At 36.9% G+C, this 12,634-nt stretch overlaps 1 non-coding gene across 1 annotated transcript; it reads right to left on the bottom strand.

Annotated features, from left to right (window-relative positions):
• Positions 1–5,457: 5,457 nt before the first annotated feature.
• On the bottom strand, positions 5,458–5,564 carry LOC128289662 (small nucleolar RNA R71). The gene has a single exon (XR_008279306.1). It is a non-coding gene; the product is annotated as a small nucleolar RNA R71 (small nucleolar RNA).
• Positions 5,565–12,634: the final 7,070 nt, after the last annotated feature.

The raw sequence follows: 12,634 nt of genomic DNA, 5'->3' as shown, positions 1-12,634 counted from the left end.
CTTGCTAAGTATAGAATTCTATGTAATATGTTATCTGGAAAAATCCTAGTTTAGCGAGGTTTAAGGTTTCGCGAACTCTTTTGTTAAGTATTCGCCCAACCTAGATGCTTTGGGCAAACTTGTTAAGTTCGCAGTTGTTTAGATTTGTTTATTATTTTAGTATGGTGATTTGGTTTGTTATGTTAAGGTCTAATTAGAATAAAACTAGACTACTGTAGATAATAAAACTTAAATTTTGTTAAGTGCACTTAATCACGTAAATAAAGAGAGTTAGTGGAATTATTTTATTTTTCCACTAATATTTGTCTCTGTTGCTTAAGTATAGAAGGATAACGTTGGTCTTTCTGAAACACTTTAACATTTTCTTCTTCTTTCTTGATTTCCTCTGAAAGTCTCTAAAAAACTTAAGTTTAGAAAACTTTATCGAAGTGAAGGTTCACAGTATCTAGCTAACTTATACGTTAGTACTAGCCCATTGGTAATTACTGATGAACCCTTAGGTTAACATTGAAGTCATTTAAATGTTTTTCGTACTGCATGCATAGATGCTAGAATGGTGTGTAAGGAAGGAAAAGTGTTGTTGTTTCTTGCATGCATGTTCAGATTTTATAGATTGATGATCTAATATGTATAAATATCTTTCTTTTAGCTCAAGAAGCTAACGTGAGTCCAAGTGATAAAGGCAAATGACATGTTTTGTAGATTGTGCTAGAATTTCTGGTGTGTTCCTTTTTACTTCCATGTGTTGTAAATCTCTTTGTTATATGATTCGTGTAAGGTAAGTAATCTTTCTCTGTAATGGATGAAAAGTGTATTTGTGGATAATGGTATTCCAATGTCATCAGTCTGGGTTCAATTTGTTTATGTTATGAAGTAAGCACCATCCTTTATGCTTAAGCCACTACCATCTATTTCTTATATGTATTATATGACCTGATATATGGTGATGGAGATGAAGAGATATTTTTGTGTAACCTTCGGCAGGGCAACTATATTGCAAACTGAATTGACAGATCATAATAAAACATGCTATTTTTAATGAAAATGATATGAGGAGTTAAGAGGGGAATGTAAGTGAATGAGATTGTATGGTATGATTTTGATTTTGAATTTTGGGTACGTGGCTGGCATGAAGATGAGTTTTTTGAGTTCTGTTAAGCTGGTGTATAGTATACACCTAAGTGATCAGTAAGTTCACATATTGAGTTTGTTTGTATTCTGTATATGCCATTGGGCATACTATGTTTATTGTGTGTAAGTCTTTTTGAAATGCTTGATTATGTTGTAAGTAATTATATGTATGATTTTCTCTTTTGAACTCACTAAATTCATATGAACTTACTCTATTACCTTTTCCTTCTCAGGCTTGCTGATTGAAGGAAGACTTTGTTAGAAGGACTATACCAAAGTGTTGTTGTTATTGTGACTTGGTTGTTTTATTCTGTATCATGCATGACTCTTGGGGTGTCATATAAATGTATTTTAGAAACGATCTCTATAAAGAACTTCTATTTTGATAAGACTCTATTTTTACGATATTTCTATTAAGTATAAATGCTTGGATTTGAATTATTGCAATCTTTTTAATGAGCTATTATGTTTGGACTTATAAGCCAAATGGCTTAAACAGTATTTCAAACTGTTAATGATTTCATTTAAACATCAATAAAGCCAAAACTATCATATATTTATATGTATAACTTTGTAATAATTTTATAAAGCTTCCACCAAATTGTTTTACTATAAGCTAGTCTGATTTTGAGTAGTGAATGTCAAACTCGGATCCTATCATAGGGTTGGGTTTGGCGTGTTATAAGTTTGGTATCAGAGTTAAGGTTGAGCCGATTGTTGAAAAATCGAAGGCTATGTCATGCCCTATCCTGCATGATACACCTCTGACTTAGTTCCTATGCTTTAAACTAATATAAATTTTCTTGTAGTGTTGATAACCATGTCTAAAAGATCCAGAGAAGCGACCGGTGAAAAAATTGAAAGTCGTGTGCCCTCTGTTCTAGAACAAGCATCTGCAACTAGCTTGAGAACAGTTGAAATGTTGTCAGAAGTGTCTTCTTTATGATGATGACACAAATGTTTGATCAATTTATGGGGAATACTCAAGTGCCCCAACCTCAACAGCCTTAGCAACCACTACTAAAAGTGGTTCACCCAGCACCACCAGTACCGACTATAACTCCACCTATAGGAGATCATGTAAAAAAAATTCGTAAAAGGGGTGCTAGGATTTAGTTTATCAACAACATTAGGACCTAGAGAGACCCAATTCTAGCCAACAAAAACATACAAGCGGGGTTCATTCAGACCAAACCACATATCCACATAACTATGAATTGCATACTTCGACAAACACAACAATGCTATTGGTCACAATATTAGAATAGTTAAAAAAATTACGAATCTAGCAATTTTAATTAACAAGGCAAACATTTCAAGTAATCTAATATGGATCTAATATTTAGCAAACCTGAATAATTGTAATTAAACTAGAATATATGGAAATATCAAAGAAAAAATAAGGATTAAAATTCAATTAGATCTCATAACTTGAAGAATCAAAAGGTTAAAATCCCTTCGACTAGAAAAGAAGTTTAGCAACTCAAGGAGAAAATAAAATATGAAAGTAAAATAATACTAAAGGTAGCTATATGTGGCTATATGTAGTTATATCTTATTCTAAACCTAAGACTATGTATTTATAGGGAAAAATTTGCATAAATAAGAAAAGAGAAAAGTGTCATTAATGAATTGAAGTAGTTTTTCCAGGTTTTTGGCAGATTTGTGTCACAAACTTCTAAGTCATTTTCTTGGAACCTTTTTAATGCTTTATGGGTCCAAGTTATGAAATAAATATAGTTAGCTCTTTTGATTCACCTTGAAACGACATATTTTTTGCTCAAATCAAAGTTATTTAGCTTTAAGATATGACCAAAATACTGAAAGTAATGTAGGTTTAAAGTCTAATTCCTAAAACTTGCCAAAATTAGTCTTTAAGATCACTTTTCTCCAATTCTTTCTCCTAATACATGAAAAAATGAAATAAAAGAGAAAATAAAATAATTAAGAACTTAAATAGCACAAATCAAAGAGAAAATTATCACAAATAAATTAGAATTTATGCAATTATCAGCTACCTTCACAATATGTAATGGCTTTATGTGTAGCTATTGAGTAAATGAACCAACTTTAATTACTCAATATTACCATAGTGGAAAAAGACCAATTTCTTCAAATATAATCGTTGTCTTCTCCTATGGTTCACCTTCAACATCTTTTCCTTTAAGGGTGATTAGAAAAGCTGGGGTGGATTCCTGAAACGAAGAACTTTTTCAAAGTTTGTCTATCTTGGTTGAGATTAGTATGATCAATTGATAAACCATAATTTATACATATTTTATCCCATGCTTAGCACATTTACGGATGATTTCTCCTTAGATTTAGTGAATTTGATGCTCCTAATCCTTTAATTTCATGTTTTATACTTAGGTGATCATAGAAGAGTAAAAAGAGCGAGAAACGGGCTGAAAATGGAGAAAATGGACTTACGTGGGAAATCAACATGGTCTGGACTTCCTCACATGGCCATGTCCATTTGGCAGGATTGAAGCACAACTTACATGGGTAGACTACACGCTCGTGCCTATTCAACAACCTTGACCACGGGCTAGAGTAATTGCACACGGGCATGTCCCTGCTGAACCCAAGTATAACCCTATTCGAAAAAGGCCAATTTTAAGGGCTCTTAGGCATTCTAAAGCCTATTTAAAAATTGGAGAGGCACTTAGAAGGGGGACACAAAGTAGGAAGCAAGGAATTACTCAAGGAAAGCCGATTGCTCCATCTTAGAAGCCGGATTCATCATCAAAACTGAAGATCTCCCTTCAAGTTCCTTTAGGAGTTTTGGGTTTTCTTATGTTTTGTTATCTTTATGCTTTTGAGATGTTTTCGTTTATAATTATGAACTAAACCCCCTAAATACCTAAGGGGAGTGAAACCTAAGACAGATCTTGTTATTATTATATGAATTGTATGATAAATATTTGACTTGTTCTTAATTATGTGTTCTTAATTCTTGTTTTTATATTCTAGGATATTCATTCAAGTTAATGCTCTTATTCAGAGGAGGAATAGATCCTGTCTAAGAGTAAAATTGTCATAATTAAGTGGAGTTGATTGCGTGCCTAGAGATAGGGTGACAAGATTTTGCCGGATTAGGGTGAAACCTAATAAGTGAATCTATAGATTGAGTTAATGCAATTCTAGGGTGTTAATTAGAAAGAGATTTCAATTATTCAACCTAAGGTTAGACGTTATTAGTCTCGAGAGAGATAATAATATAACTTAGGGATTTCTACGGATCAAGTCAAATGAATAAATCGTCTGATTCAAAGTCAAATAACAAGTGAGGTCTAGGTGGATTTTTCCTTAGGTATTGTCTTAAGCAATCGAATTTTCCCAAAAGTATTTTCCCAAATTTTATTTCAGTGCATTCTTAGTTTAGTAATTAGTTTAGATAACCGAACCTCTTAATTTTTGGGCTAAATAATAAAAAGGAAGTAAATACTAGTACTCGTGGTTCCTTTGGGTTCGACAATCTGGTCTTGCTGAACTATACTAATGTTCGATAGGTACACTTGCCTTAATCTTGATAATAAGTTAGTCTCAAGAACGATTCATTCATAAATCTTTAAAACCTACTGCGAATATCACGTATCAAGTTTTTCGTACCATTGCCGGGGAACTAAGATATTAGGAACACTCGATTTTTATTACTTTAGCCATTTTACTTTTATTGCAATTCAAATTTTTATTTTTAATTTTCTTCTCTAATTCTTCATTTATTTTCTTCTAACAGGTTTTTCAAGTTTATGACCAGAAGAAACCCGTCAGGACCACTACTTTTTGACGGTGAGATCGACCGCACAGTTTGCAAAAACCAAAGAGAAATAAGGTGAAGCCTAAGATACACAGAGGAAGAGCAAGAGGATGATACTTCAACCATAACTGAGGAGACAACTGAAAACCAAGAAAATCCGCTACCTCATGCGATTGCTGCTAATCCAGTAAATTAGAATCCTGCTCACGCACAATGTATGATTATGCTAAACCTTCTTTAACAGGAACTGAATCAAGCATAGTTAGGCCTGCTGTTGCTGCAAATAATTTTGAACTGAAACCTAACACCATTCAAATGATACAGCAATTTGTTCAGTTTGATGGTTTGTAGGACGAAGATCCCAATGCTCACTTGGCAAATTTCCTAGAGTTTTGCAATACATTTAAAATTAATGGCGTTTCTGATGACGCCATTCGCCTTCGGTTGTTTCCCTTTTCGTTGAGCAATAACAATGGCTGAACTCGTTACCACAAGGGTCAATCACTACTTGGAAACAAATGACCGAAAAGTTTTTACTTATATATTTTCCGCGGGCTAAAACGGCTAAGTTAAGGAATGACATTTATTCCTTTGTGTAGATGGATCCAGAAACACTCTATGATGCATGGGAGAGATACAAGGATCTTTTTAGAAGATGCCCTCACCATGAGTTGCCACTTTTGCTACAGGTTCAGACGTTTTACAACGGTGTGAACCCCTTAATGAGGCAACTCATCGATGCAGTCGCCGGTGGAAATTTGAATAACAAAACACCTGAGGCAGCTTACAAATTTATTGAGGAGATGTCATTGAATAACTATCAGTGGCAAGTTATGAGGACAAAGTCGACGAAAGAAGCCGGTATTTTAACCTCGATACAATTACTATGCTATCTAACTAGGTAGAACTCTTAAATAAAAAGATTGACGGTTTGTGTGGTTCTACTCAGGTACATCCAGTGATGAGGTGTGATACGAATGGAGGAGGAGCATGTACAGAATATCAGCCCTTCAACCCTAGCATAGAGGAGGAACAAGTCTAATATATGGGTAACAATAACTCTAGACCCCAAAATAACCCTTATAGTAACACTTATAATGCAGGTTGGAGGAACCATCCTAATTTCTCGTGGGGCGGTCAAGGAAACCAAAGGTCAAAACATCCTCCGGGTCTTCAATAACCACCCTACCAACAAGAGAAAAAGCCGAACCTTGAGGAGATGCTAAAAAAATTCATATTGGTGTCAGAAACTCGTTTTTAGAATACCGAGATAGCACTTAAGAATCAACAAGCATTGATCCAAGGGCTCGAAACTCAGATAGGTCAGCTCACTAAATTGATATCTGAACGACCACAAGGTGTCGAGTAACACTGAATCTAACCCAAGGGAGTAAATTAATGCAACTACTATTCAAGATGCGGAAGGGTTAGTTGCACCTGAACCAGAATCGAGGCAAGAAACTGTGGTAAGTAAAGGTAAGGGTGAGGTGGACTACAATGACCAGAAACTGGTAAGTAAAGAATACAAACCTGGTGTGCCATACCTAAACGTGACAAGGAAAGACCGCACAGAAGAAAAATTCGGTAAATTCCTTAAATTATTAAAGAAGTTACATATTAGCTTACCATTTATTGAAGCTCTTTCGTAGATGCCAAACACAATCAAATTTTTAATGGAGTTTTTAACAAATAAGCGAAAGTTGGATGAGGCGTCGCATGTGGAACTAAATACGGTTTGCTCAGTCATACTACAGAATAAGTTGCCCAACAAATTGAAAGATCTAGGGAGTTTTACGATTCCTTATTTAATTGGTAGTTTAGATGTTTATAATGCATTGGCTGACTTAGAGGAAAACATTTATGTTATGCCTTATAAAATGTTTAAACAGGTAGGTCTTGGGAAACCCAAACAAACTAGGATGAGCAGTCAATTGGTTGATAAAACCATTAGATTTCCTAAGGATATCATTGAAGATGTTCTTGTTAAGATCAATAAATTTATATACCCAGTAGACTTTGTTGTTCTAGACATGGAAGAGGATAGTAACGCACCTTTAATTTTAGGACAACCCTTTTTAGTACCGCTAGAATAATAATTGATGTTGGCATAGGTGAACTCACACTTCGTGTGGGAGACGAAACAATCACCCTTCAAGCTCGTAATTCGAGTAACACATCAAAAATTAAAGGTGGTTGTATAAATCATTCTACTAAAACTGACCATGTGCTACAACCTACTTTACAAGAAATACGTTCGAAGAACCTACACGAGCCATGTTCAAGCAACATCAAAGGACCTATCTATGAAGAACGAAGGCTACAAATCAAGGAGCTAGATGAATGGCGGACACAGAAACTGAGAACACCAGATAAACTGAAACTGGGCCAGGACGAGCTCAATATCTCACCAAATCAACTTAAGGTTGGAGACAAAGTACTACTAAATGTATCAGATCCTCGCAGTGCCACTTCTGAACCTAATGAAGAAATTCCTCTCACGGTACTCAGTACTTTCCCATATGGTACAATCGAGGTAATTCATCCCAAATTCGGTACTTTTAAGGTAAACAATACTCATCTTAAACCTTATGTTGATAAAGTTGATAGCAGGGATGAGGAGTGTAAACTCCTCGCACCACCATGACCATGCACTAGAGAGGTAAGTCCAGCTTAAGACTATAAATAAGCGCTTCTCGGGAGGCAACCCGAGCACTAACAGTAATGATTTTTTTAGATTCTAGTTTTTCACATCTAACCTACTAACTGAGTCTTGAAACACAGGATTTTCCCATCCACACGGCTAGGCACACGGGCATTCCTTAAGCCGTGCTCACACCACAGGAGGAGATACGGCCATGCGATACGACCGTGTGAAAACAGGGCAAAATTTTTCCCCAACATGGGATGTGTTAAGTTGCAACGACCGTGCGACATGGTCGTGGTCAAAACTGCCAAAACAACACGGGCGTGAGACACGCCAGTGTCTTGAAACCGTGGTTGAAACTGATAATGTAACACGGGCGTGTGACATGCCCGTGCCATTCACATGTGGTCGACACTGTCCAGCTAACACGGGTGTGTACCTATGTACACGGGCGTGGGAGAAGCGAACGAAGCAAGACAAGGCCATGCGGGCCGTGTGCACCCACACGCCCAAGGAACACGGGCATGGGCCAAATGTCAGACGCGTCGTGTCCCACAGTCGTGTGCCCCAAAATCTATATAAACCCCTCACTATTCATCATCCCCCTCCCCAAAAATCCCTAACCCTAGCCGCTGCAACTCCACACGCCCTGCCTGCCACACCCGTGCGCCACCTACAACACTGTTTCTAACGACTCAAGCTTCTCCCTTTTGCGTTTGTTTACTCTTTTCTCTCTATTTTCTTTAAATATTTTTCCTATTTCATGATTTCTCTGATCCATTTGACTATCTTAAGTAAATATTAATAGTAGAATAATAAAAATACTTGTGCTTGTCATTAAAGAATATTGCCATTTTTCATACTACATTCATCCATTTTTCTTGTTTCCATGGATTTTATGTTTACCCACATACATTCATGAATTAGATTTTCCCGTCGTATTATCCTCATAGTCCTATTTTAATGACTTGATATAATTGCTTTAGTTGTTTTAGTTTTGTTCTCTTCATTTAGTACGCGAGTCTCATGAAATATTCCTAATTAGTTTTGTTTTTCTATGCTATTTTTGGGACGTATTGGTTGAACTTCGAATTTTCAATACAGGTACAATGTCATCCTCACGTGGTAAGAAGACCGCTGTTCCCGCCTCGAAGAAGAGGAAAGGAGCAACGTCATCCTCAGGTCCTACCGCAAAGATTAGGCACCCGTTCCTCCAGGTTCCCTTGGGACCCCAGGAGGAATTATATCAGATATTACAGGCCCGACCCCTAGGTGTGGGCCGCTGCATTGACTGGGTCACACTTGAACAGATTCAATTGGTTGACGCGGTCCGAGCCCTCTTAGCGATTGACCCGTGAAGGCTCTTCTTTGAGATTGTCGAGCTAACGTATCTCGAGTTCACATTGGAACTTTGCTTGACGTTTCATCTTTAGACTGTCATGACCAACTTCGACGATCCTGGAACGATCCATTTTCGCCTTGGTGGTCTAGTACTCCAGTTGAGCGTACCCGAGTTCGAGATTGCACTAGGGCTGTACACGGAGGAGTTCATGGACGACAATGAACTCGACACCCTCCACTGCCACATCCACTACTCCCCCTCAAAATGCTGGAGGGACTTCGTCTCTGCCTCAGCCACCTACGATCCTTGCCATTCCAATGCATCGGCTCTCCTTCCATCCTTGAGATACCTATACGCCATCTTGGCCCACACTCTGACGGGACGACGAAAGAGCACTGGGGTCGTCACCACCCACGATGCCTATTTCTTATGAAGCATGGCGAACGGACATGTACTCGACTTTGCCTACTTTATCACCCTCACCATCTGCCATCAGACGGAGCGACATAGGAGAGGGGTCATCTCTATTGGGCCCTATGTGACTCAACTGGCTCGGTACTTTGGGCTCCTCAACACAGCAGCACAATCATCCTCCCTCACTCTCATCGGCCAGATGTCCCCACAGGGCATCTCGAGTATGCTAAGTATGAAGATGATCGAGAAACGACGTGGCACCTACCCTCCTTAATACCGCCTCGTCCAGTCCATCGAGGAGGAGGACCCAGATGATATTATTGATGATGTCCCTCCACATCATGAGGACTCACCGTCTCAGCCACCACCCTCCATCATCCAGTTCATGCGGTGGCTTCATATGTTGACATCTCTGAGCACCTTACTCGATTTGAGCAGCAGTGTTTTTAGCGTTTTGATCAAATTGATGCTACACTTCAACAGATTTGTTAGCACCTTCACATCCCATCGCCATCACCACCTCACGAACCATCCGGCAATGATGATATTTAAAAACTTTTTATTTATTATTTTTATTTTCACTTTTATTTTTATTTATCTTATTTAAGTACTTTTTATTTCCATTTTCTTTAATATTATTTTAATTTTAGTTTTTATAATTTTTATTGAATAATTTATAGTTTTGGCTATTTCATTACGAGTAATTATGCTTCCTTATATTCCCTAAAAAGTTCTTGATTCTATCACAGTTATAAAGAGCTTCAAAGCTCATCATCGCATAAGAACTAAAAACTCCACTCAGAAAGGTTCTCGACGACTGCATGTCCTGCTCGACCATGACCATAGTTACCACCAGATATAATATTCTTTTAGCACAGGACTTATGGACTAATGAACCTCTACCACCACCGGAGTATCCTCCTCCACCCTCATCATTGCTTTGGCCGATTATTCTCCATAACTCCAATTCAAAGAGTTCATTTATCATTCAGGAAGTTTCACTTCTCTCCCTATCTTATGATTATATATCTATCTTTTCAATATATCTATCTTTGTACATTGAGGGCAATGTACATCTTAAGTGAGATCTTGAGCCTTTAGAGCATATTTTATTCCTTTCATGCTCACTTTTATTATGCGTCAGTATTGATTTGTTATTCTAGAACTTGGTTGATTATGCATGTCAAGACCACACCATTTGATTTGATATGTCAAGATGATAAAGGCATTTAGGCTTAACCCACTCACTCCACAAAAGCCTACCTTCATAATTAACCCTTAGTGAACCCCTTTGAGCCTAACAAGCCATTAATTGATTTACCCTCAATATTAACCCATAACCCATTATTGTTGAAATCCTTTAATTTGATCCCTATTTTTGTCAAGATTTGATTTGAACTAATTGTTTAGCTATGTTTTGTTTCTCTATGTATTTGACTTGTTCTTAAAAAAAAAAACTTATATACATATTAGTAGTAATTCGTTATTTTTGAGCTTGAGTGTTAATTCCATATTCTGAGAAGAAGCTCACTTGTATTCAACTGATGACTAGCTATTTTTCTAGCTAGGTAATTTTTCAATTCAATCTCGATTCTAACCTTTTCCTTCAGCTTGTGACCACACCCCCTAACCAAAGCCACGTTACAACCCTCTAAAAGACCTTTTTGATTGATGTATCAACTTAATATATAGTGGTGGAGATTTTATTTTCAAGCAAGCCTATGGTAATAACTTTTCATATTGACTAATGAGTGCTTTAGTTGATGTCCTTAAACACCTTGAGTGATTTGAGTCAATCTTTAGTGAGGATGTTAAACTCTGCGATATTTTGATCAAAGGTAATCACTTAGATGAGGGGAGACACCTATGTTTTCGTGATAAAATGCTCATCTTGGAATGTTTGAAACTTTGATGTACTTTTAGTTGAATTTTCAATATATGAATACTTATGGATTATTTTGAGATATTACTAATAAGGATTATAAATTAAGAAGAATTTATTTTGATTGTGAGTTGAGGATTTTGCTTGAGGACAAGCAAATGCTTAAGTGTGGGGGTATTTGATAAACCGTAATTTATACATATTTTTATCCCATGCTTAGCATATTTACGGATGATTTCTCCTTAGATTTGGTGAATTCGATGCTCCTAATCCTTTAATTTCATGTTTTATACTTAGGTGAGCATAGGAGAGTAAAAAGAGCGAGAAACGGGTCAAAAACGGAGAAAATAGACCCACGTGAGAAATCAACACGGCCTGGACTTCCTCACATGGGCGTGTCACACGGACGTGTCCATTTGGAAGGATCGAAGCACGACTTACACAGGTAAACTACATGCCCGTGCCTATTCAACAGCCTTGACCACAGGCTGGAGTAATCACACACGGGCGTGTCACACAGGCATGTCCCTGATGAGCCCAAGTATAAACCTATTCGGAAAAAGCCAATTTTGAGGGCTTTTAGGCATTTTAAAGCCTATTTAAACACCAGAGAAGGCACTTAGAAGGGGGACGCAGAATAGGAAGCAAGGAATTACTCAAGGAAAGCCGATTGATCCATCTCAGAAGCCCGATTCATCATCAAGACTGAAGATCTCCCTTCAAGTTCCTTCAGGAGTTTTGAGTTTTTTTATGTTTTGTTATCTTTATGCTTTTGAGATGTTTTCTTTTATAATTATGAACTAAACTCTCTAAATACCTAAGGGGAATGAAACCTAAGACAGATCTTGTTATTATTATCTGAATTGTATGACTTAATTATGTGTTCTTAATTCTTTTTTTAATATTTTAGATATTGATTCAAGGTAATGCTCTTATTCAGAGAAAGAATAGACCCTGTCTAAGAGTAAAATTGTCATAAATAAGCGGAGTTGATTGCGCGCCTAGAGATAGGGTGACAAGATTTTGCAGGATTAGGGTGAAACCTAATAAGGGAATTCATAGGTCGAGTTAATGCAATTCTAGGGTGTTAATTAGAAAGAGATTTCAATTATTCAACCTAGGGTTAGACGTTATTAGTCTTGAAAGAGATAATAATATAACTTAGGGATTTCTATGGATCAAGTCAAATGAATAAATCGTCTGATTCAAAGTCAAATAACAAGTGAGGTCTAAGTGGATTTTTCCTTAGGTATTGTCTTAAGCAATCGAATTTTCCCAAAAGTATTTTCTCAAATTTTCTTTCTGTGCATTCTTAGTTTAGTAATTAGTTTAGATAACCAAACCTCTTCATTTTTAGGCTAGATAATAAAAAGAAAGTAAATACTAGTACTCGTGGTTCCTTTGGGTTCGAAATTCGGTCTTGCTGAACTATACTACTGTTCGATAGGTACACTTGCCTTA

Source organism: Gossypium arboreum, chromosome 2 (assembly GCF_025698485.1).
Source record: "Gossypium arboreum isolate Shixiya-1 chromosome 2, ASM2569848v2, whole genome shotgun sequence".
Classification (NCBI taxonomy): Eukaryota; Viridiplantae; Streptophyta; class Magnoliopsida; order Malvales; family Malvaceae; genus Gossypium; species Gossypium arboreum.
This window is presented reverse-complemented; position numbering and strand designations above follow the sequence as displayed.